The 27,034-nt window shown below is 36.8% G+C and overlaps 1 protein-coding gene across 8 annotated transcripts in view; it reads left to right on the forward strand.

The window, feature by feature from the left end:
- RGS7 (regulator of G protein signaling 7) overlaps positions 1-27,034 on the forward strand; it is a 515,497-nt gene that overhangs the window by 159,137 nt on the left and 329,326 nt on the right. Inside the window, exon 1 of one of the 8 annotated variants that reach the window (XM_042925205.1) lies at positions 10,786-10,849. The exons of the other annotated variants lie outside the window; for them this stretch is intronic. The gene's annotated coding sequence lies outside the window, so the exon portion shown is untranslated. Of the gene's footprint in view, positions 1-10,785; positions 10,850-27,034 lie in introns of those variants that run through there. 8 annotated transcript variants of the gene reach the window in all.

The raw sequence follows: 27,034 nt of genomic DNA on the forward strand, positions 1-27,034 counted from the left end.
GGTCAACTAGATCAAATTTGTAATTACATTTTTTTTTATGTTGTATCTCCTTACTGATTGTTCTTGTTTGTCTGCTGTATTCATTCCTGGATAAAAGAATTGAATCTCCCACTAATTTCTTTATATGTTTTGAGGTTGTTTATTAATAGTGCACAAATTTTAAAATGTTTTATCTTCCTTATGGATTAATTCTTTTATCATTGAGAATAGCCATTTCATCTCAAGTGGTTCTTCTTGCAAAAGTCTACTTTGAGACTGATCGAAATACTATGATGGGTATTCTTGTGGTATATGTATTTCCTATTTTTACTTTCAACCTTTGTATATTCTGTTATTTCAGGTGTGTCTCTTGTAAGCAGCATGTGATATATATATATATATATATATATATATATATATATATATATATATTTTTTTTTTTTTTTTTTTTTTTTTTTTTTTTTTCTAATTCAGCTGAACTGGTTTTTTTTTTTGTTTTCAATTGAATAGTTTATCTACATTTGATGTTATTGATAAATTTAGTTTAAAACCATTTGTTTTCTATTTACCCATTCTGCTCTATATTTTCCTTCTCTTATATTCCTTCAGGTGGATTTGGTATTATTTATTTTTCCATTTCTCCCCATGTGAGCTGGCTAGATACACATTCTTTTACCATTATACTATTAGTTACCTTAGTTTATAAAATGCATCCTTGAATTATTGAAGTCTAATGTAAATTACCATTTTTTACCATTACCAACTCAATGCAAGAGCTATAGTATACTTTAATTCCATTTGCTCACATTCTGGTATGTTTCCAACCTTTGTTATGGGTTAGTGCCTTTCCCCCAAGCTAGCCCCCAGTCCTTGAAAGGTATTTTTCTGTCTTCTGATGTCTGTTACTTCAGTTGAGAAGTCAGCTCTCAGCTGTCAGTCTTATTGTCCACATCTCCTTGCAGTTAATATACTTTTTTTATCATATATCTTTTTTTAAGGTTTTCTCTTTGAGTTTGGTCTTCAGCAATTTTACTATAATATACCTAGCTGGGTTGTTTTCTTTTTATTGATTCTTCTTAAGGTTCATAGCATTTTGAAAAATGTTTTTATTTATTTTTGAGAGAGGGAGAGATAGCACACACAAGTTGGGGAGGGGCAGAAGAAAGAGGAGGGGGGCAGAGGATCCAAAGCAGGCTCTGCACCCATAGCAGTGAGCCCAATGCAGGGCTTGAACTCACAAACGGTGAGATTATGACCTGAGCCGAAGTTGGACACTCAGCTGACTGAGCCACCCAGGTGCCCCTGTTCACAGAATTTTTAAGAAATTAGTAGCTTACAGTATTTGATCAGTTTTTGAAAATTCTTTGTAATCATCTTTTTAAATATCGCCATTGCCCCATTTTTCTATTTATCTACTTAGATTTAAATTACATGTCTGTTGGGATGCCTGGGTAGCTCAGTCAGCTGAGCATCCAACTTCTGATTTTGGCTCAGGTCATGATCTCATGGTTTGTGAGATAGAGCCCTGAGTTGGGCTCTGCACTGACAGCATGGAACCTGCTTGGGATTTTCACTCTCCTTCTCACTCGACCTCTCCCCAGCTCGTGTTCTCTCTCTCTCTCTCTCTCTCTCTCTCTCTCTCTCTCTCTCTCTCAAAGTAAATAAATAAACATTAAAAAATAAATTACATGTATATTAATCTTTTCATTTGTGCATGTCCTATAAATTTGACATGCTCTTCATTTTCTATCATTTTTTTCTCCTTCTTTTGATCTTAATATTTGACTCATCTTCCGATTCACTGATGTTTTTCCTTCAGTTCTGTATGACATACTGGTATATATATTTACAAAGTTCTTAATTTCAATTCTAGAATTTACACTGTCTTTGTTTTCATCATTGTTAACTCTGCTTAATTTTATCAAGTTATTTAACTATTTAATCTCAGTTATTTTTAAGTTTCTATCAGAATCATACAATAACTGGATTTCTCATGGGTCTTTATGCACTATCTGTTTTTTTTCCTCTTGTTATTCGGTCAGATTTTTTTTAATATGCTGATTATTTTTTATTGAGTCTCATATATTGTATTGTCATATATAGTAAAAGAAAACTTGTGAGATATTTTGAGGTTAAATGAATGTTCTTTTTCCATGTAGGAGTTAGATTTGCTTCTGACCAGTAGCTTGGTCAAATGCCAATCACCTCAATCCTTTAAGGGGTTGAGCTGACCTAAGGCTTTTCTTAGGTTCTTATGAGGGCTGATCTGTTTTCCTGTTAACACTTACTTGTAGGCTGAAGTGCCCTGGGGTCCCTAATGACATCCTATGTCTTTACCTAAGGCTATTAATCCCTGGAAGACTCTGAACTCAAGTTTTTGTTGCCTTTTCCTGTGCAACTTTTAAATATTTCATTCAATCTGTAAGCCTGTCAGCTGCTGCTTTGGGGGTAAACTTCTCTTGGTTCCCCTTCTTTCAGACTCTTGGCCATGAAGCTTCTCTTTATCTTAATGACTCTCTGATGACTTCAAACATACAGTTTTATATATTTTGTTCAGCTTTTATAGTTATTTTCAACAGGCACTTGGTGAGAAACAAAGTGATTTCCATTGCCAGAAGCAGAAATCTGCTTCATTTTTGAAGAACAAAAACTTTATCTTTGTTTGTTAGATTACCCATTTTCTGGAAGTCACTGGCTTCATTATAATGAAATGATTAACAATACCTGCTAGAGGGAAACAGTGGTTGGAAATCCCACTAGCTAATTTTCATGATCCAGGATGTCAGGAGATATCATTGTAGGAGACCTGACCAAACATGGCAGGAGCCAAGCCCTGTGCTGACGCAGGACGGTGATAAAGTGAGTCTGAGATTCAGATGCACAGGGCTGGCCAGCACCATCCTCTGGTGCAGCAAAGGATGAAGGAAATTCTGAGGGGAGCTTAGGAGGCCAGTGTTCCTGGATTAGCCATCTCATTACAGGCTTAAAGAGGATGAGTTATTTATTTATCAATTGATATACTTCCAGCCTCTCTCATAATTGGCTTTTAGAACTGATGTCTGATCTTGTAGGTGTTGGATTTGGTTACAAGGAGCAAGGAAACCAGAGAAAAAGAAAAAAACTTATGGTTCCCAATACAAATATACTTAATCCTTTCCTAGCAATGTGGCCCATTTTATGCCATTCACTAGAACCTTACTATTATTATAGTATTTTTTGTATGCAGGTTTTTAAGGTGTTCTGAGAGAGACTTTGATTTTTTAACTTAATTTTCTCTGTTATGTTTAGCATGAGAGTACCTAAAAAGTGAGTGATTAAAATATATGTCAGATAGATAGATAGATAGATAGATAGATGGACGGATGTATAATCTCTATTGGCTAGACTGATGTTGGAGTCAGCCTTAGAATATGCCTGACCTTTTGGTATTTTGGGGTCCTACACTTGCCTTGAGGGTGAAGCAGGAGTAAAGTAATGAATGGCATACAGAAACTCTTCCATTTTCTCCTATTTTCTGTTTTTCTCCTTTCCTCTCTTGAGCTTTCTTCTCCTGAGACGTAGCAGACTGTCCATAAAGGGGCAAAGGATTAGTTTCATAAGTAAAGATTTATGTTTTGATCAGGCTGTTTAATGTACCACAAGTTCATCTCTGTCAATTTATTTCAAACTAATTATTTAAAACTAAGCCCTGGATGACTTCTGTTTCTGAGAGGTAGAACAGGCATACTTTTCCCTATTCATCCTGCTAAGTACAACTACAAAGTCTGAATACTGTATATAAAAAATACATAAGGAGACTCTGAAAAGTGGAGAAAATAAACAGACTCTTTAAGGTCTTTAGAACCTGAGACAGCATCGTGATAAGCTTTGAAAGCTGAAGAGCTGGCATCCCAGAAAGGTCCACAGACACAGAGGACAATACAAAACCAAAACAAAACCCAAGCCAAACCAAAACAGTAAGAAATGCCTGCTCTCTTTAATTAAAGGAGCAAGAAAGGGGCAGCCTTGTAAGACAGAAACTTCTTAGACAATAATCTCCAGCCAAATACCACAGAAAAAAATGTGGCCCCACCACTATTCATGTAAGAAGAGGCCCAGGGGGATACTTGAGACTTTCACCTCCTGAGGCTGTAATGAGGTGAACAAATACCATCAGCAGCCTGATGACAGAGAAGTCCAAGTGGGGTGTTTGAATTTATATCTCCATTCTGGTTGATAGAAAGCATTCTTTTTCACCACAGGAACAACTTTTACACACATAAATGGTCCAATTCATCACAAAGTACCGCAACTAACTCAATATGAAATAGATAATTTGAATAGCACCATAACTATTAAAGAACTTGAATTTATAATTTTTTAAATAATTTTTTTATGTTTATTGTGTGTGTGTGTGTGTGAGAGAGAGAGAGAGAGAGAGAACATGAGTGAGGGGAGGGGCAGAGAAAGAGAGGGGTGGGGACCAAGGATCTGAGGTGGGCTCTGTGCTGACAGCACAGAGCCAGAGGCGGGGATTGAACTCACCAATCCTGAGATTATGACCTGAGCCAAAGTCAGGTGCTTAACCCACTGAGCCACCCAGGCACCCATAGGCCCATTTGATTTCATTGGAGAATTCCACCTGGTGTTTAAAGAATTAACACCAATTCTATAGAATCTCTTCCAGAAAACAAAGTAAGAAAGAATACTTCCTAATTCATTTTCTGAAGCTAGTATTATCTTTATGCTCAAACCAAAGATGATTCAAAAACAATAATGACAACAAACTGTAGACCCATATATTGCATGAATATACATGAAAATATCCTTAATAGAATATTAGCAAGTAAAATTCAGTAATATATAAAAAGTTAAACTCTATTACCAAGTGGAATTTATTCCACAAATGCAAAGCTGTTTTAATATTTGAGAGTCAGTCAGTGTATTCCACCCTATTAAGAGGTTAAAGAAGAAAAAAATTCCATGATCATATCAAATGGTTCAGAAAAAGCATTTTAAAAATTTGATAATTATTTATGATAAAAAATTCTCATAAAGGTTACAGTAGGGGGGAATTTTCTCAATCTGATAAAAACATCTACCAAAAAAACCCCAAACAAAACAAAAAACAAAATGAAAGAGAGTCATGCAGAGTAGGAAGGAAGGAACAGGACTGCCACTATTTTCAGATGCAATGACTGTCTACATAGAAAATCCTAATAATCTACAAAATAACTCCTAAAACCAATTAGTGAATTCAGTAAACACAGGATATAAGATAAACATACAAAGACCTATTGTATTTCTCTATAAACACATGGATATGGAAATTAAAAGCCATTTACAATCCTTCACAATTTTAAAGAAGTAAGTAGGTGTAAATGTAACAAAATGTGCAGGGTTTATATGCTGAAAACTACACAATGCTGATCAAGGAAATCAAAGAAAATCTAAATAAATAGAGAAAAATATCTTCTTTTTTTTCATTTTTTACTTAAGACAACAGAAATTTATTCTCTCATAGTTCTGGAGGCTAGAATCTGAAATCAAGGAGTCAATAGTATTGATTCCTTTCTGGAGGTTCTCTGGGAGAATCTACTCCTCGTCTTCTTCCTAGCTTTGTTCTTAGTGGCAATCCTTGGCATTCTTTGGCCTGTAGACTCATTACTCCAATCTATGCCTCTGTGTTGTCACATGGTATCCTCATCTCTGTGTGTCTGTATCCAAATTTTCTTTGCTTTATGAAGAAGCCAGACCAGTCATTGGATTAGGATTTATGATTACATCTGCAAAGACCTTATTTCCTGCAAAAATCACATTTATAGGTTTCAGGGTTAAAATTTCAGTATGTCTTTTTGAGGGACACAATTCAATCCATAATATTATACCTTATTTTTAATTATATTTTCATAGATTGGAAGACTTAAAACTTTACTATTTGATATCTTTACTATTTGATATCTTTACTATATCCAATCCTTCCAAACTGATCTACAGATTTAACACATTTCCTAGAAAAATTCCAACGTGATTTTTATAGTATTATAGTATTATATAATATATTCATTATAGTATATGTATAGTATAGTATGTGTTATAGTATTTATTAGGCTAAAACTCATATGGAATTCAAAGAAACTAGAATAGCTAAAACAATTTATTTATTTATTTACTTATTTATTTATTTATTTTTATTTTATTTATTTTTTTATTTTTATTTTTTAATATATGAAATTTATTGTCAAATTGGTTTCCATACAACACCCAGTGCTCATCCCAAAAGGTGCCCTCCTCAATACCCATCACCCACCCTCCCCTCCCTCCCACCCCCCATCAACCCTCAGTTTGTTCTCAGTTTTTAACAGTCTCTTATGCTTTGGCTCTCTCCCACTCTAACCCCCTTTTTTTTTTTTTTTCCCTTCCCCTTAAAACAATTTAAAAAGAAGAATAAAGTGGGAAGAATCAGTGTACCTGATTTTAAGACTTAGTATACTGCTACATTATGAAACTGTAGAATTAACAGTGGGATACACACATAGATCAATGGAACAGAATAGAGAATTGGAAATATATCCACGCAAATATGACCAACTGAATTTGACAGAGTCAGAAACAAGTCAATGGAGAAAAGATGATCTTTTAGTAATTAATACTGGAGCATTTAGATGTTCATAGACCAAAAAAAAAAAAAAAATGGGAGTCTCAAAGTCTGATAGCCTATATAAAACTCAAATATATTAACCAAAAATGGATCACAGACTTAAATATAAAATATAAAAGTATAAACCTTTTTAAAAAAGAAGAGAAAATCTTCAGTATTTGGGCCAAGGCAAATAGCTATAAGACTTGATACCAAAAGGGTCTGTGCTGACGGCTCGGAGCCTGGAGCCTGTTTCGGATTCTGTGTCTCCCTCTCTCTGACCCTCCCCTGTTCATGCTCTGTCTCTCTCTATCTCAAAAATAAATAAATGTTAAAAAAAAAAATTAAAAAAGAGGGTAAAAAGACCAGCTACAGACTAGGAGAACGTAATTGCAAACTCCATATCTGACAAAGGCCTAGTATCTAGAAAATATATACAGAACTTAGAAAATTCAGCAGTACAAGAAACAAACAGTGCAATTAGAACATGGGCAAAGATAGGAAGAGATATTTTACTAGAGATGTACAGATAGCAAATAAGCACATGAGAATATGTCCAACATTATTATCAATGAGCGGAATACCAGTCAAAACCACAATGACGTGTCACTCTACACCTATCAGAATGGTAAAATAAAAAATAGTGAAAACTCCAGTGGCTGGTGATAATAAGGAGGCATATAAACACCTGTATATTGCTCATGGTAATGTAAATTAGTCATTTTGGTTTAGTCATTTTGGAAAACAGTCTGGCAGTTTCTGAAAAACTAAACACACACCTACTGTACTCCTGGGCCTTCTTCAGAGAAATGATAACTTATGTTCACACCAAAACCTATACACAGGTGTTATAGGACCTTCATTAATAACAGTTCCAAATGGGAAACAATTCAGATGTCCTTCAGTAAATGATTGGTGAAGCAAATTGTGGTACAGCCATACCATGGAATACTACGCAGCAATAGAATGAAACCAGTGATCGATATGGGCAACAGCCTGTATGACTGATTTTCCAGAGAGTTATGCTAAGTGAAAAAAGCCAACAAAAAAGTTACCTACTACATGGTTTTATTTACAAAGCATTCTTGAAATGCCAAAAGTAGAAAGATTGAGAAGGTAGATGGGTGGTTGCTAGGAGTTAAGGAGGGCATGTGGTCAGAGCAGAAGTGAGTGTGGCTGTAATGGCATCTTGAAGGTCTGGTGGTAATAGAAATGGTCTGTAGCTTTACTGTATCATGTTAATATCCTGATTATACTATAGTTTTGCAAATGCTACCATTGGGGGAAATTGAGTTAAGGGTGCATGGTATCTTGCTGTATCATTTCTTAAAAACATTTTTGTAATGTTTGTTTATTTTTGAGAGAGAGAGAGAGAGCCGAGCAGGGGAGGGGAAGAAAGAGAAAGAGAGAGAGAGAGAGGGATTGAGAGAGAGAGAGAGAGAGAGAGAGAGAGAGAGAGATGGGGACACAGAATCTGAAGCTGGCTCCAGGCTCTGAGCTGTCAGCACAGAGCCTGACTTGGGAGTCAAACTCACGAGCTGTGAGATCATGACCTGAGCCGAAGTGTGATGCTTAACCGACTGAGCCACCCAGACTTGCTGTATCATTTCTTACAGCTGCATGTGAACCTTACTATATTAAAATACAAATCCTGATTAAAATGTAATAATTGAATAGGTTGTTAAGATGAAGAACTTAAATCCATGAATATACATTGACTGAGACAACCACTTGCTGGCCGAGTTCCTTGATCTTATCTAATTTCGACTTCATTATTGCAGACCATTTCTTGTTCTTAGTGTCCATTATCTCAGCCTCCTCAGCTACACTGTGGACCACTTGAGCATGTCTTTTATATGCCTTTTGTCCATATTCTCCATGACTCCTAGCACAGCGCTGAGCAGGTGGAAGTGGACCTCTGTTAATGTTTTTGGCAGTTGGATAAATAACTGAAATAGAGGGCATTGTCACAAATGAGTTAGAAATCTAAAACTAAAATAATAGGATATTTTCTATTTTGTTTCTTCATCCTGAATAAAACCTAAGAGATAATAAGGGTTAGATTTATAGAGCAGGTGCATTGTATTGGCTGATAGTTTGAATTTCTGCTGAACTTCTAAACATTCAAAGTACTTTTGTGTTTCCTCATACGATTTTAAGCTAATTTTTTGAGGTAGTCAATAGGAAGGGATTCTTATCCTCTTTCTAAATAAGTAAGTCACTTATGAGGGGGGTTGATTTACTATGTAAGGTCACACAGCAATGTTGTCACAGAACTATGACATCAGTCAATACCAGTCCTAGGGCTTTTTCTCAGTTTTCCAAGACTGTCACTAAGGTGATTCTTACTGTTCCTATCACTGATTTATACTCTTAAACATGGTTTCTTTGTAAAACTTGTGAGGAGGGTTAATAAAACTATGATCATGAAATTACTTAAATAAAATTTTCATGGATTGAAAGCTGAAAACCATATTTTTATTACTACTGTGTTATAATACTTTGCTTTAAAAAGTAACCTTATAATTGATATTACCTTTTCATTTTTGTACATATTTCATGTTTATTAAAATTAAATGCTTTTCTTCTGAAAAACTACCAAACTTTTTAAAAAGTAGATTGATTATATCAATAATTAACCATATTCACTTGTGAACAGCATTGCGTGTAATTAGTTAAGGTCTTCTTGTGTGTGTGTGTGTGTGTGTGTGTGTGTGTGTGTTTTCAGAAATGAAAGGACTAGAATGGAAATGATAAAAATCTAACTTTACTTTTATCCCCAGATAAAGCCGTAATGCAGTCAACGTGGCAGACCTTTGATAGTCCATACCCTGTGATCTAACATCAAACTCAATAATGGAATTACACTAAACAATCTTTATGTTAGATGAAGGGAAACAGATACTTGAAGGTGAATAGAGCCTTAGACAGTAACTTTTAGTTTTCTTATTTTAGAAATGAGGCAAGGTAAATGGCAGTATGCACGTGGTTAGTGTTGGTTTCTTCAAAAAGGCATGAAGTGGGGCAGCCACCCTGAGCCTGAAAGGTTTGACCTTTGGCATTCCACCTTTATTGAGCTGTACACCACAGGTAGAACTGACCCTGAAAAGAACTGTCATTTGTCACACACAATTGAAATGCTTTCTGTAAAGACCGCCTCTTTCCTGAAATAATTGTATGCTGGCATTTTATAATTTTTCCTCCTGAAATTAACACTTGAGAAAAAGTATACAATCTCTAATTTTGAGTTCAACTCTTACTTCACTTACTAGCAATAAAGCCTTGGAAACTCATTCAAAAAAGAAATATATTGGGGCACCTGGGTGGCTCAGTTGGTTAAGCATCCACCTTCGGCTCAGGTCATGATCTCGTGGTCTGTGAGTTCGAGCCCCACGTCGGGCTCTGTGCTGACAGCTCAAGCCCGGAGACTGCTTCGGATTCTGTGTCTCCCTCTCTCTCTCTGTCCCTCCCCTGCTCACACTCTGTCTCTCTTGCTCTTAAAAATACATATACATAAAAATTAAAAAAAATATATATATATATATTTAAGTAATATCTGTACCCAACATGTGGCTCAAACCCAGAACCCCAAGATCAAGAGTTGCATGCTCTTCCAATGGAGGTGCCCCAGCCATGGACAATTCATTTATCTACTCCAAGCTTAGCTCTCTTTGTCTATAGATAGAGATCTATTATCTACCTCACAGGATTGTCAGGAGGATAAAATCAGGTGACATACTGTGTCTGATTTCCAGTAAGTAAGATCTTAGTATATGTTGAACCTAAACTGAGATCTCATTTGTAATACTAAAATTTCCCCTATTTATTGTTTTTTTTTTTTTTTTAGTTCTTCTCTCCTCTATAACATCTACCCTTCCTTTTTAAAAATGATAATAATGACAGAGGTTTATACTGAATACTTTTCTCTGTACTATAACCTTTGCATACTTGAAAAACAACATTGTTACAGTTTTGTCATCTCTAAACTGGGCAGTCTATTCTTCTTCAGTATTTTGGAGAAGCCATTGGGATTTGATATAAAAGAACATAAGTTACTATGAGGATAATGTGAGAGAATCATGATACCTGGCAAATGGAGTTAAGACAAAAGACCACAAGATCCATCATCTATTTCTTTTCATTCAGTGTGGAATTCATTGTCACAGTTGTATGCTAATGCCAGATAAGGAGCATGTTCAAGAAGTGGATTTTTTGAGAGAAAAGAAGTTTATGAAGTTCCACAAGAATCAGGTAAAAATGCTAGAAAAAACATCTTAGATGACGGATCCTGTGATCTTTTACATAATCAAAATTAATAACTTTTTCATTTCAAAAGAAGCCATTAAGATAATAAAAGAGAAGTTGTAGATTAGGAGAAAATACATGCAAAACATGTATATCTGACAAAGGACTTGCATCTAGAATAGATAAAAAATTCTTACAACTTAAAGAAAAGCAACCCAATGAAATGGGCAAAAGCTTTGAAAAGACATTTCCACAAAGAACATCTACAAATGGCAGATAAACCTCTCTGAAAGGATGTTTAACATCACTAGTCATTAGGAAGAAGCAGTTAAAATACAAGGAAATACCACTGTCCACACACTAGAATGGCTGTGATCAAAACAACTGCAGTAGCAAATGTTGACGGGAAATGTGGAGAAACTATAACTTACATTTTTGCTGCTGTAGACACACTTTGGAAGACAGTTTGTCACTTTTTTAAAAAGTTCACTATACCTAACTATATAGTACAGCAATTCTACTCCTAGTTATTTACTCAAGAAAAGAGACATGAAGAAAAAAATCTACACAAAGTTTACATGTGAATATTCATAGCATCATTATTCATGAGAGCCAAAGTGTGGAAACAAATTGAGTGTCCATTAGCTGGTAATAGATATAGAAAATGTGGTATATATTTTTCTTAAGTTTATTTATTTATTTTGAGAGAGAGAGAGAGAGAATGTGCATGTGTGCACATGGAGGAGGGGCAGAGAGAGAAGGTGAGAGAGAATCCCCAGCAGGCTCTGTGCTGATGCATGGAGACTGATGTGGGGCTCGATCTCACCAACTGTGAGATCATGACTGGGACCAAAATCAAGAGTTGGACGCTTAACTGACTGAGGCACCCAGTTGTCCCAACAAAATGTGGTAGGTATATTCATGCAATAGTGCTATGTGGAAAAAAAGAGAGAGAGAGAGAGAGGGAGACAGTCTACTGATACATGTTAACAACATGGGTGAACTAAGAAAAATTATATAAACTGAATGAAGACAAACACAGCAGAACAAATATTGTATGATATAATTTGTATGAAATGACTAGAAAAAACATTTAAAGACACAGAAAGTACGTTAGCAGTTGCCTAGGATTGGGTGGGGATTGGTTATTGATTTCAAATAAGCACAAGCAAATCATTTGGGATGGTGGAAATGCTCTAAAGCTGAATCCTGGTGATGTTTGCACACTATATATGTTCCTAAAATAATTGAATTATATACCTATATGGGGTGAATTTTAAATTTCACTTCAAAGAAAATTTAAAAAATATAATGACTTTTTAAAAATTTAACAGTTTTTAATGGGAGTCTGTCTGCAACGCATGTGGTTATTTTTACACCTATATTTAACTTATCACTGACTTTGGAACTTGACCTTTGCCAAGATGCAACTCCACTGTTTTGTTTTAATTCAAAGTAACAGGCAAATCACAAGATATGCAGTAAGGTCACAGGTAGTGTTTTATTCACGTTTTTCCTAAACAATAAAATTTACTTTTTTTTTTGCATTAAAGTTCCATGAGTTTTGTCAAATACAGTGACATAACCACCATCACAATCGAGAGAGCAAACTATTCCATCATCCCCCAAGATTCCTTCATACTATCCTGCTCTTGTCAGTACTTCTCACCTCTCCCATTCCTTGGAAACCTTTGATCTGTTTCCTGTCCCTATATTTTTGCCTTTTCTAGAATGTCTTATAGATGGAATCATATATCATAAAGCCTTTTGAATGTGTCTTCTTACACTTAGTGTAACACATTTGAAATTCGTTCATGGTATTGCATATATCAGTATTCTTTCTATCCATTTTTATTGCTGAGTCACATTGTATTTTGTGGATGCCATTGTTTCTCTTTTCACCTGATGATGAGTCTTTGGCTTGTTTCTAGATTTTTGAATTATGAATAGATTCTCTATAGGCTTTCATGAACAGGTTTTTAGATGAGCACAAAAGTTTTTTGAGTAGGTAAGAGTGATTTAACATCTAGTTATTAACATCTGTTTATTTTCTTTCAATATTTGTAGGATTTTATAGTGATGGTCCCTTTTATTATCCCTGATATTGGTGATTTGTTTCTTCTCTTTTTTCTCTTGATCAAACTAACATTTGTCAATTTTATTGATTTTTTTTTTTTTTTTGAAGAAACAACCTTTGATATTCTCTATTGGTTTTCTGCTTTTGAGTCTACTGGTTTATCCTCTTAACTATATTTCCTTACTTCTCTTTGTTTTGGGTTTAATTTGTTCTTCTTTTCCCACCTTTTAAGATGGAAACTTGGATTTTTTTTCTTAATTTATGTGCTTAATGCTATGAATTTTCCCCTAAGCAATGTCTTAGATACATCCCACAATATTTAATATGTTGGGTTTTCATTTTCATTCAACTCAAAATATTTTCTAGTTTTCCATGTGACTTTTTTTTGTTGGTGGTGGTTCATAGTTATTTAGAAGCATGTTTTTAATTTCAAAACATGGGGGATTTTCCAGCTATCTTTATATTCCTGGTTTCTAGTTTAATTTTACTATGGTTAAGTAATTTGTATGGTTCTAATTTTTATGATTTCTTAATGTTTGTTTTATGCCCAGAATATGGTCCATTTGATGAGTGTCCCAAATACACTTAGGAAGAATGTGCATATCACCTTTGTCAGCTTGGTTGGTACCATTGATCAAGTTTTCTGTATTCTTACTTATTTCCTATTTGTTATATTGATTACAGAGAAAGAAATGTTGAAATCTCCATCTACAATTTTGGATTTTAAAATTTCTTCTTTCAGTTTTATTAGTTTTTTGCTTCATGAATTTTGAAGCTCTGTTTTAAGCGATCATAGAGACTTCATGTTAAGATCGGATAAATTCTACAGAGAAAGAAACAATAGAATTATCTCTTGATTCCTCTTTAAGAAGTTACTTTAAAAGCAGAAATATTTTCATGCATAGACCATGTACACATGGTTTCTTTCATTCTGTCCTTTAGATTGACTTGGTGGTTCTCAGACTTTAAAGTTAAAAATTCTACGGATTGTAGACTCAAATCCATGTGTACTTCATGGATGATTTCAGGAATATACAAGGATAAATTTTACTCTATTGATTTTTTTCTTACATATTTACTTTAGAGCCCAGTCTCCTATAAAAATGCACCTGCACAATATTTTCTTTCTCTTTTATTGTATTTGGGAATATCCAAATTAAAGGTTGCTTTCTCATCCAAATTTCTATGAATTACTTTTTTCCTAGCAGATTAATCTGGGCTTCCATAGCTCTTCAATCACATCTCTATAATGACATCTGAAATTCTATGATTTTTGATATATCTATGAATTTCTGAGAATAACTTAACCATATGCTTCTCTATTGTTTGTCACAGCAACCTGACCTGTGGTTGTGTTTTAGGGATTGCTTTTAGATAAATAGATGAATAAACTCATATAATTTTCTGTTATTTTCAACAAAGTGGCTAGGTAATTTATATTTTCTAGGGTGTTGACCTCACTTAATAATTATGGAGTCATGATCCTTAGCAGGATACTTCACTCAATATATTTTTTTGCTGATTAATTAACCACCCTGTTTATAATCTTTGAGTGCACAAATTGTCCAGTCAGGTACTAGATGACATCCATTATTTCTGTGCTTATCCCTTCTCTGTTGACATCCTTAGAATCCTTAGAGGTGAGTTACTGCCAGTGGGTAGCTCTTCACTCCCATCATCCAGTGCTCTGTCCACCTGCTTCAAGTAGGCAACACTGTCACTTCTAGCTATTTCTGTCTCTTTCTTGAATGAAGCTGCAGATGTGCTTTGGTTTGAAGATGCCTGTGGGATGTCAGGTTCTTTGATGTCCTTCATGTGCCAAGGCCATACAGAAGTAGAAAGAATGCTCTTTTTCATTAATGCTCCACTTTTCCACATGGTTTGCGTATGTTCTCTGGTGTTTTCCCATGTTTTTCTACACATGATCTCTCCTTCCCACTTCCTGACAAAATTCAGACAGGAATGTATGGGAGGACTAGACTGGAGAACAGATTTGAACTCATAGAATCAGTCCTCTTCTCTACAGTTTGGCTTTGTACTTAACCCAGCTTGACTCCTTTCTTGAGAGTGATTTTCCCTGCCAGGAGACTTTTTGATACCATATGTCGATAGACTGACTGCAGGCCTGACTCACCTGTCTTCCACACATACTTAGATTGCTGAATTCCAGGGGTCATTACAGCTGTGACAAATGGAGCATGGTTATTGTGCTTTGGGCATCCACAGGACATATTTAGTTATTTGCAACAGGATGGGCCAGACCAGAAAGATCCTAGTCCTCTTTGTTGAGATGGAGTGAATGAAGGTAGCTGGGCTGAGCCTTTTGTAAGTGCCGACAGTGCAAACGAAATACCACAGATGGCACACACCCAAATCATACTGCAGTTGCTGATAGTGTAATAGACACATGTGTGAAGTCCAGAGACTGAGAGGCTGGAACATGATTTACTTGTATGTCCAAGCAGTAAGGCATGTGGACTTTGGGTGCTCTCTAACAGAGAGAAGGGCTTGGCCACCAGACTCAGTTTTGAGTCTGGGCTTCAGGTTTTAGATAAGGGACTAGATAAGGGACATGGCAGGGGTCAAATGCTAGCAGAGGGTTATTAAAATGAAGGTAAGTGAACGGGGACTAGAGCATGTTATGCATACACTTATCCCTTCCTTTTTTCAAAAGACATTTCTGGGAACCTAAATGTGCCAGGTGCTATGTTACAAAGCAGCTTGTTCATAACATCTGGAAAACTAAGGCCCAAGAATGTAATGCAAACTCAGTTTTCAAAGCAGAGACACAATACCAAGGTCAGAATAGCAGCAAATGTAGCTCTGTGCTGACACCTGAAAGTCACTGTGAGCTGTCATTTAGAAAGCATTCCTATCCATACCAACACTGATGTAGCATCTATTATATGCTGGGAGTGTGTGTTAGATGATTTATATGCATCATTTCATTCAATTCTCTCCACTGCTTTGTGAGACGCATATTGTTTCCTCTTTTATAGTTGAAGAAATTGGTCACCAATCATTGCTGTGACAAATGGATTTCTGTGGGGCTTACTTAGCTTTTTGCAACAGGATGGCCCATGCCAGGAAGGTCCTAGTCCTGTAAGCTGACATAGAGCAGACAGGAGCTGAGCCGATCCTGTTGCTGGTGCTGATGGCAGGGACCCAGCTCAGGGTAATGAAGTGATTCAGTCAGAGTCCCCAAATGATGGGATTGAAGGAGAGTGAGAATTTCCAACCCTGCTTTTCTTACCTGCCAGTGCCGTTGATTGTATTGCCATGATGTGCCAATCCTCGCTGGTCAGCTAAGATGCAGGGCACTGTGTCCTTACTGTACAGGCTCCACACACATTCTTTCAGAATTCTTATGCGTCTTCCCATTATTCTTCTGTGTTCTTCCGTAACACGTTTTCACCATCAGTATGTCTTCTTCTAGCAGTTCTGACTTTTCACTGCAATCAGCAACTTTTGACTTATAGGCTAAGAAACAAGATCATAGTAATAGCTGATATTTATTGAACACTGGCTACCTGGCAGGTTCTGTGCTAAGTTTTATCTCATTTAATTCTCAATACTGTGTGGTAGAGGTGCTATTCTTTGTTTTAAATAGACTTTAGTTTTTAGAGCCATCTTAGATTCACAGCAAAATTTAGAGTAAGGTACAGAAATTTCCTATATTCTCCCTGTCCCCATACATACATATAGCCTCCTACATTATTAACATTCTCTACCAGAGTGGTGCATTTTTTACAGTCGATGAATGCACGTTGTCCTGTCATAAATACCCAAAGTCCATAGTTTACATTAGAGTTCACTCTCGTACATTGTATGTGTTTGAACAAATGCATAATGACATTTGTCTACAATTATGGTATTATATAGAATAGCTTCACTGCCCTAAAAACACCCCCTGTACTGTATCTATTCATCTCACCCTCTGACCCGTGGAAACCACTTATCTTTTTACTGTCCCATGAGTTTTGTCTTCTCTGGAATGTCGCCTAGTTGGAATCACATAGTATGTAACCTTTTCAGATGTAACCTTCTTTCACTTAGTAACATGCATTTCAGTTTACAGAGGTACTGTTCTTCCCAATTTATAGATGAAAAAAATATATATAATCTGTAAAAGCAGAATGACCTGCCTGGGATTGTACAAAAAGCGAGTGGCAGATGTGTCTGACTGCAGAGCTGGAGAGAGCTCCTGACTCCCTGTGTCCATGCAGCTCCCTCCAGGATGGTGGTGGAAAGGACAGACGTCAAGTTGGTAGCAGAGTCAGGAAACTCCAACTTCAAGCCCTTTTGACTCCTGATTTTCTACAATGGCATGCTGCTTCTCAAATGAGGTGTTACTGTAATAGAAGAGGGATTATAGAGACAGAAACCTTATTCTCTGTTTGGAAACATTGTTCCACGCCCAAGCTATTCTCTAGAGATTTCCTTGCAGCATTGTGCTTCTTTGTGGTTGCCATGCGACAAGAACGGGTATCGAGTTGGGTTTCTTAAAGTTGATGCTCTGGAACTAATTTTTATTTTAAGGGAGAACAAACCACATGTATACACACATACACACTTTATGTTACTGTGTTTATTTTTCACTTTCTGTATTTACCAAAAATTCTACTAAAGATTCTTATCCACCTTATATCTGAACCACACTGATGGATGGATGACTGTGAGTCGTATGTGTCCTCATAACATTTTATCAGTTCCCTTTTATTGTAATGTTAGATTATTATTTACTATTTCATATAATGAAAGGCATCTCCTTGACTAGATTTTAGGGCCCCTGAAGGTCAGGAAATGTATATGTATATGTGTATCTTATTTTTCTGATAGTACCTATCAGAGTGTATCTTATGAGTATGATTTAATGTATATTTGCCAGTTAACCTATCACTAAAACTGAATTGTACTAACAATACACCGTATAAAAAGAAACCCGAGGCAAATTCTTGTGAATCAACAAACTGTCATATTTTCATGTTTTTCTGGAAGTTGGTGGAGAACTGGAATAACATGCTTTTTAGGAAGACTACAAATCATTAGACCTTCTTTTGGTAATTACTATGTTGAGGGAAACTGTGGATCACATGTTGTCCATCTGAATCTGTGTGGTAATGAATCATGTGTTTGTGGAGATTTAATATGCAGTAGTATTATGAATAATGGAAGGCCTTTGCATCTGGAATGGGAGTTACCTGCCTTTGGCATTGTGCTTAGTTGTGGCCTCCTTGTTCCAATATGTCAAGTGGGAGTGATAATAGCCCTTTACTTGCCCAAATTTGGTACTACAATGACTCATAACATTAACTGATCATAAATCATCTCATCAACCAATGTTTTTGAGAATACAAAAAATAGTAGACATTTGTTAAATCCTAAGACTGTCTATGTGAACATATCAGGCATGTTCCCACCCTCCTAAAGCTTACGGCAGTAGACCTGTGGCCCCTGAAGCAGCATGGTGGGAGGTAATTAGCATGTGAGCTTCAGGCTGAGCTACAATGGAGTAGCACCTTCACAATTCTACCCAGTGAGCACTGAAGAGATACAGCTCCTTTGGGTGCATATCAATCCTACAGTAGGATCTATAGCATTTGCACAAGTTATAGTCGAGATGGTGATGAATAAAAAGTTTATTTCTGTGATTCCAAACATCTGGTATGAATAAATGGAGGTGTTCCCACCTCAGTACCATTGTAATCGCTCTTCCCTCTGCATCGGCCCTTTGCACGCTGACTCCTTGTCACTGCTGGTTCATGTGTTGCCATGGCCAGTGCTGGGATATAGGCTTCCACCTGGTTACTTTATGACATGATATGATTTTCTTTCAGAGCCCCTTTCTTTTTCTCTTTACTGACCGTTACAGTTGTCTTTCTCCCTGCATTAGAAGGGAAACCCCTTGAGACTATGCACTTACCCATATAGTCATCTGATGTTTTGTCCAAGTCAGTCAAACAGTGTTTGTAAACCACTTAGCTCTGTGCGTGCCCTCAATTTGGTTTGGTCTCAGTTTGGTCAGTTAGTGATATGTCAATTTTACTCATCACCGTCTTACAACCTGAAATGCAGAGATGCATAGATTTCTTTTTCTGGAGATTGCTTCAGGCCCAATCTCAGTATTACTCAGAGGAGGGAATCCCCACATTAGGCTACAGAGGAGCCTGCCATAGGGCTTCACTCGCCTGGGTTTCTCTCAGGTCATAAGGCTTCAGAATAGAAGCTATTTTGCTCATGAAGTTGATAGTATAGTTGGTCATATCCAAGACTCACTGTATCCTATAATGGGGAGACTGCACAATGAGCGAGATTTGACTACCTGAAGTACAGCTCCTTTGTGTCTTTATGTAAAATACAAGCCTCAGTGCCCTGTTTCCTGCCCCATTGGTGGAGCACAATCTCAGACCCTCATTTACTACTCCTCAGTTTATAATCCTCAGCCAATTAGAAAAGTTGATCTGACTCTTCTAGGTGCTTAATGTTAGTTCAGAGGTAGGGGAGGGTGAAATGAGCACTTGAAAGATACTGACTCAAAAATAACTAAAAATGTTTTCCTCCATCCTTGAGATAAGCTTGTAAACAAGTAAACAGACTAAGAATCCAAGTTTTAAAACAGTATTCTGGGAAGCTTTAATCTTTCCAAAGCTCATCTCTGATACCAACTCCTGGATAAAAATTTTCAAGGCTTTCTGATGCTTACATATCTTATCTTAGGATCATATCCAGGGGCTTCTGACTTCAGCCTGTGACCTCTTCACAACCTTATCTCTCATATCTTTACTTCAAAGGACAGCAGAATAACAAAGGAAGCCGGGCCAGGCTGCCTGGTGGTTCTTGGCCAGTTAACTTCAGTGAGTCTAAGGTCCTATTGTAAGTGGCAATAGTGATGGTTCTTGCCTTATATTGACAGAACATACTCTATAGCACAGACTAAATAAGATAATTGCATGTAAATCACTTAGGATAATTCCTAGTAAAGAATCACTGTTCTTTAAATGTTAGTTATTCTTATATATCCACTATTTCTCTTAGCAAATGGGTCACTGAAATGGACACATACATTCCTGTTTCAATAGTTTGTTTATAGCTGTTCTTTCCTCCTGGAGTGCCCTCTTTTTCGTCCTCCCCAACTATCACCTCCTCGCTAAATTAGTCAACCTTCTTAGGCATCTGGTCTTTCCATGTTTAAATTTACAGACAGCGTATGCCTCTCTGCCTCCTCTGTCGTGGATTCCTGCCAGCACATGGCTTGGCACACTCCTTTCTCTGAATTCTCACATTTCTCTATGGCCCTCTTATGGTACCTATCACAAACTGCTAGCATTCTGCCATTGTTGTACCATCCACTTTTCTTCTTAGATTGCAGGCACTTTGAGGTCTGTGAAAACTCATTAACCTTGGACCAAAGCCTGGCCTTCCCTCTGAGGAGGACTTCTTCTACACCTCTGGAGTATGGGAGACTACCCAACAAGCAGTGAGTGAGAAATCCAGTGCTCACTCAGAGAGCTAGATGAATCCCCACCAAACTGGGGATGACCAAAGTGTCTCTGCTGTAGCACCTAACTAGTTTCCCTCTCCTTTGTTCTCTAGTTTGCTTGCAGTGATGGTATAAAGATGCTAGAGAATCTTACAAGCTACTAATGTGTAACAGGAGACAAGAATGCCTTCTTTTTCTCATGCATCTTCCTTCTGATATTGTTTGTAAATTAGAGTCCAGAAACATATGGGAAACACTTTCTCTTTCTTTCTTTTTTTTTTTTTTAATGTTTATTTATTTATTTTGAGAAGGAGCTCAAGTGGGGGAGGGGCAGAGAGAAAGGGAGAGAGAATCCCAAGCAGGCTCAGAGATGTCAGCACAGAGCTCGACTTGAGGCTTGATCCCATAAACCATAAGATCATGACCTGAGCCAAAACTAAGAGTCTGACACACAACCAACTGAGCCACCCAGGTGTCCCAGATTTTCCCTTTCAAATACACTAAAAAGAACTCCATAATTTGTTATTCACTGTTCACGGAACCACCCCTGATAGAAGTCCTCTTCCTGTTGACCACAAAAGTGTGGAGGAGAAGGAAGGAGTTTCCCTCGTGTAACTACCTTTGGCTTACCTTTTGAAAACAGCTCAAGAGTGTGATGTGTTCTAGCTTTGGATCCACCACCAACTAGTGGTTTTCTTGATGTACAAAATAGGAATCAGTGATAGCCCCATATAATAATGTCGTAAGGATTGATTAAAATACTCCACACAAAGCTCTTCGCCCAGTGCCTGGCAAAAAGGATGGTTGAGTTGAGATCTTAAAAATAAAAGTGTCCCTTGGGTGTGCCATGCAGTACATTGTGTTCTCGTCAGTATTAATGGCTCACTCTAATTCTGTGGATCTGAACAGATCAGTGTCTTGCCTGATATTGGGAATAAAATAAACTTATACAAATCTGCAAAGTAAATGTGGCCAAATCAAAGATTTGCTCTCCTCAAGTTGCCCTTGCTTTCTGTCTCTGATTGGAGCATAGTTTTTGTGGAGCATAGCTAAAGTGATGAGATGCTTCCATGTCAGATTTTCAGTTTTCTCAACATGGTGCCTGAGGTAATGCCCCAAGCTCACCATTTTATTTAAAAATTGGATACTATCTTACTAGTTTCTTAAGATCACCACACATATTGGGAAGGTCCCTAATGTAGTCCTGAAAAAGGATTGAAAAATATGAAAAAAAAGTTTATAGTTTTCATTGGTTTCCCTTCAGCAGACTTGAAGTTAGGTAGCAAGTGCTGGAACTCCCCTTGAACATATGAAGTCAACACACTTGGGAATGATTTGCATCCTTAAAAGAGTCAACCTCTGTATCCTGTGGGTGTTAGGTTAAAACTGACTCAGAAACATGCATAGTATTTTCTCACTCAACCTTCCTCCAGGATAAATATGAGTAGGTGTTTTGGCTGCGTGTGCTGTGGGAGGATGGGAATGCGGACCACTGTGGCCTATTACTCCCTCAAGCAGTATGTCTGACTGTAAAACTGGGCTTCTCTAGCTTGGCTGGTGGAAGAGTAGTGGTGGGGGTTGGGGGGTGGGTAGGAGACGAAAACTGTGTAATTTCAAATTACCATAAAAGTAACTAACCTAAAGCCAAATCACACTTTTCTCTCAGATAAATCAACCATACTTTCTGTATGCTTTGAAGTAAAACCTCCTGGCTGTTAAGTTCCTTTTAGGAACTTATTTCTATACATTATGATACTTGACATTCGTAACAACCCTATGACCTAAGTAAGATAGGCATAGTTATTTCTTTGTACAGAAAAGGAAAGGAAGAGTCAGGTAATGAAAGTATCCAAATTCACTGATGAAATGAGCTTATTAATAATAGTAGAGGCTTGGGGTGTAGTTCACGCTGTGGTTCAAATCCTACATCTGCCCCATAGGAATGGTGATTTTTGCCAAGAGAAACAAAACTTCTGAGCTTCAGTTATTAAACTGAAAAATGAAGATAGTTGTAGTCATCATGTATGCTTTATTACAAGGAATATAATTTGGAAGTTGCATTTAAGACACAAGATGGTCTAATAATCTCTAAGGGGAAAAATGGCAATGGCCTATTTATGCTTCCCTTTCTAGGGCAAATAGTTTTACCAAGCAAATTCGTTGGCTTTGGTTTATTGCAATAATTTGACAGAAAGAATGCCTGATTGTTACATGTATTCTTTTTTTTCTTTTAAAATTTATTTATTTATTTTGATACAGAGAGCATGTGCATATACGAGCTAAGGAGGGGCTGAGAGAGAGGGAGAGAGAGATAATCCCAAGCAGGCTCTGCACTCACGGTTCCTAAATTTGAGCCCTGCCTTTGGGACTTACAAGCAGTGAGATCATGACCTGAGCTGAAATCAAGAGTCAGGTACTTAACCAACTGAGCCACCCAGCACCCTGTTACTTGTATTCTTAAAGTTGCTTGCCTTTTGTATTCTTTAAAGGAGTATTGTGAATTCTGGAAAAAAAAAAAAAAAACTCACAACAACAACAAAAACAATAGCACAGTTACTGGTAAATAATCTCTAGTGTTTATTGCGTTGTCTCTGAACTTTGAAAATAAAATTTCCCTGTTGATTTTGTCCTTATCCATTTGACAGAAACAGATGACTCATTTCTCAAGGTTTGAGGATGGCAACAATTTAAAGTTTTCAAAGTCAACAGCAAATTAACTGACATAGAAACCAAAGCTGAGTTCAGACAACCAGATTTGCTTTGTCCTTGGATTGTCAGTTCAAAGGCTGGCTAATTCGAATGTGAGTCCAATTTGTTGTCCATATAGCATTAAACTATGGGTAGTACCTTAGTTTTGGTCAGTGAGTTAAACACACACACACACACACACACACACACACACACACACACACACACACACAAATTCCATTAACTGTACCCATTCTTTGCCCTCCTCTTCTTGTTAAGTATTGGATTTTAATATATTATTTTTTTCTGTGAATGAATGTCATCATTTCAGATCTGCATATAATACATCTTTTTATTTTACCATTTTAATCATTATATTTCACGTTCTCCTGTCAAAGTTAATGTGTTCATTCATACAAAAGCATAATCAGCGATGTTAGGAAAGACTTTTGGACTCTAGATTGTCACATAGCTGTGTCTTTTTTTTTTGAATTACTAACTTGGCAGAATCAGAAAACAGAAGACAAAACCAACAAGTATCTTGACAGAACAGAAGTGATTGCATAATCAGTGGAAACAATGGAAAAGCAGCTTCTGGTACAGCTGAGTCCTATTGGAGAAATCCTAGTTTGCTAAGGGCTCAAATGAAATCAGTTCAGTTGAGCTTTCTACTTCACAATTTTCTACTTGTTAAATGCGCTCCTTAACTTGGTTGCTAAGTGGGATATTTCAAGAAGAGTACATACACTAATCTACATATTATCGAAAGAAATCCATTGAAAAAGAAACATATAGTTAATCCATTTGTCTACAGATGCATTAGCTTTTTTTTTTTAATGTTTATTTATTTCTTTTGGAGAAAGATTGAAGTAACAGAGAGGGAAAGAGAGAATCCTAAGCAAGCTCCACATTGTCAGCGCAGAGCCCAATGCAGAGCTCAAACTCATGAACTGTGAGATCATGACCTGAACTGAAATCAAGAATCAGACGCTTAACCCACTTAGCCACCCAGATGCCCCTACAGAGGCATTAGCTTGACTGAATTTTTTTCTCCTACTGATTAACAAAACATTACAAAGTTGTTTAAATTAACTAATTATTTGAAGAGCATTCAGAGAAAGCTAGAATCCTTCCTATTTCATTTGCATATGTCACTTGTGAATTAAGTATAGAAATAATCCATTTCTCAGAATACCCAAGGTATTCCCATATGTAGCTCCATGAAAAATATTATAAAGTAATTTAAAAACTCTAGAACCTACTTATCAAACCAAACTCCAGAGAATTTTTGAATCATGTCATATTATAATTGTGGACTTACATTCATAATTAAACTTTCTGATATTTTATTTCATGGAACTGTGGGTCATATTAATGCTCAATAAGCATGTGCTGAGTGAATGGATGGGTAAATAAAGGAACATTAATAGCAGTTAAAAGGACGGAGTCCTTGACTTGACTAAGATTAAGTGGTTGCATCTCAAATGAGTCATTGGCACAAGGGGAATTACCTCTGATTTATGGGATTATGATGAAAAATGAGGAAAAATTTTGGAAACCATTAATAACTCTATTCAAATGTAATGTGATGCTTTACTTAGTATGGTAGCATTTGATTTTTCCAGCATTATGAGAAAGTGACATATTTGATGAATGAAATTTCAAGGCATTCACCTATTTAGGTAGCATTAAAAATAACTAATTTGATGGAAACATTTAACATAGTACATGTTTCTTTCCTTTATTAAATAGAACATATGAACATAATTTAACCTCACTTTAATGACTCATGGCTATTATTACAAAGTGGGCTACAAAACCATAATTTTGTTCTTGATTATTAAAATTTGTAGACTTGATGGCTTCTACATCCAATGGCCCCAGAGTGCTTTGCTCACCTAATTAGGTTATTCCTATCACCTGTCACTTCTCAACATCCTAAAAAAAGATGACATTATGGCTTCTAATCTTGAGTGCTCTGTAAGCTTGGGTGAGATCAGATTTACAGGAGAAAATAGGAATCTAAGCCTGTTAAGAGTAATATTGATTTACGTAAAATGCAAAATAAATAATTCCCTCTTGGAACTGGAGTGGTTCTCTATCTGTGCTTCAATGGTAGAGTGAAACTTTCCCTCCTTCACAGGCACAGCTACTATGATCTTCATCTGCCTGTTGAACACCGGCCCCCCCTTGTCATTGTGTAATCACTCTGCCAGCCTGACTCTTCCTCAATGACATGGTAAACTGGGGCAGGAATCATAAACTTCATACCTCACACTGCAGTGCTTCACATACATAGTAAGTTTAAAATAAATGTTTGTAGGGGTGGCCTGGCTGGCTCAGTCAGTGGAGCATGAGACTCTTGATCTGAGGGTCATGAGTTTACGCCCCATGTTGGGCATGGAACCTACTTAAAATAAATAAATAAATAAATAAATAAATAAATAAATAAATAAATATCTTAAAATTAAAATAAAATAAATGTAAATAAACACATCTTTTCAGGCTGACTGCAAAGTTGTCTAGAATCAAAATATATTAAAAGATAATTGGTTTTGATAAAAAAGTGAAATGGATTACTTCACGTTTTGTTTTAAGTTTACTTATTTTGAGAGAAAGAAAGAGTAAGCAGGGGAGGGGCAGAGAGAGAGGGAGAGAGAGAATCCTAAGCAGACTCCGCACTGTCAACACAGAGCTGGATCACAGGGCTCGATCTCACAAACCATGAGATCGTGACCTGAGCCGAAATCAACACTCACATGCCTAACCAACTGAGCCACCAAGGTGCCCCTAAAGTTTCACTTTTAAAATGACATTTTTAGGACATTATCCATGTGACTAATAAAAGGGAGGTAGGCAAAAGAGAAAGGAATATAAATGAAAATGAAGTTTATTCAAGTTTATTCATTATTTCCAGTCTTTGGATACTAAGAAAAACACAAGTATTTACTGAAGTATAAATGGTGCCCCTGACACACTTTGTGAGAAGGGTTAGCTGTCAAGGAAATTCCAGAAAACCTGTATGTGAGGATGCTGCAATTGTTTGTATTAGTTAGCTGCCTTGGTGGTTCCCCTCATGCTGATGAGCATCTCTGAAGTGGGAGCCACATGGCAACTGTCCAATAGAGTCATTGCAGAATTTCATTAGGGATGTCACTAAGAGACCAGCTGAGATTTGGATGTATTCTTTATTGCTGCAGTTACCTATTCTCAGCTGAGCTAATGCCTAAAGAAGCACACATTTACATATATACATACATTGTCACATTCACACACACATTTGGATGAAAAAGACTCTTGATTTTCTTGTTTTTAAATTTTTTAATGCTTATTTAGTTTTTGAGAGAGAGCAAGCATGAGCAGGGGAGGCACAGAGAAATGGGGAGACAGAGTATCTGGAGCAGGCTCTGTGCTGACGGCAGAGAGCCCAATGTGGGGCTCAAACTCATGAACCGTGAGATCATGACCTGGGCTAAAGCCAGCCACTTAACCAACAAAGCCACCCAAGTGCCCCAAGACTCTTGATTTTCTTAAAGAGCATACAATTAAGGAGTATATACATATATATGCATATATATGTGTATACAGTTTTTTATGTATATATAGTTTTATATTTATATATGAACATATTTAGCATACACATGTGTGTGTATATGTATAGTTTTCTTTTTTTTTTTATTTTTTTATGTTTATTTATCTTTGAGAGAGAGAGAGAGAGAAAGAGACATCATGAATAGGGGAGGGGCAGAGAGAGGGGGAGACACAGAATCCGAAGCAGGTTCAGGCTCTGAGCTGTCAGCACAGGGCCTGATGTGGGGCTCGAACCCACAAACTGTGAGATCATGACCTGAGCCGAAGTCGGACGCTTAACCGACCGAGCCACCCAGGCGCCCCTATAGTTTTCTATAGCTGCAGAACAAATTACTACAAACTTCCTGGTGACTTA

This window comes from Panthera leo, chromosome F3, assembly GCF_018350215.1.
Source record: "Panthera leo isolate Ple1 chromosome F3, P.leo_Ple1_pat1.1, whole genome shotgun sequence".
NCBI lineage: Eukaryota > Metazoa > Chordata > Mammalia > Carnivora > Felidae > Panthera > Panthera leo.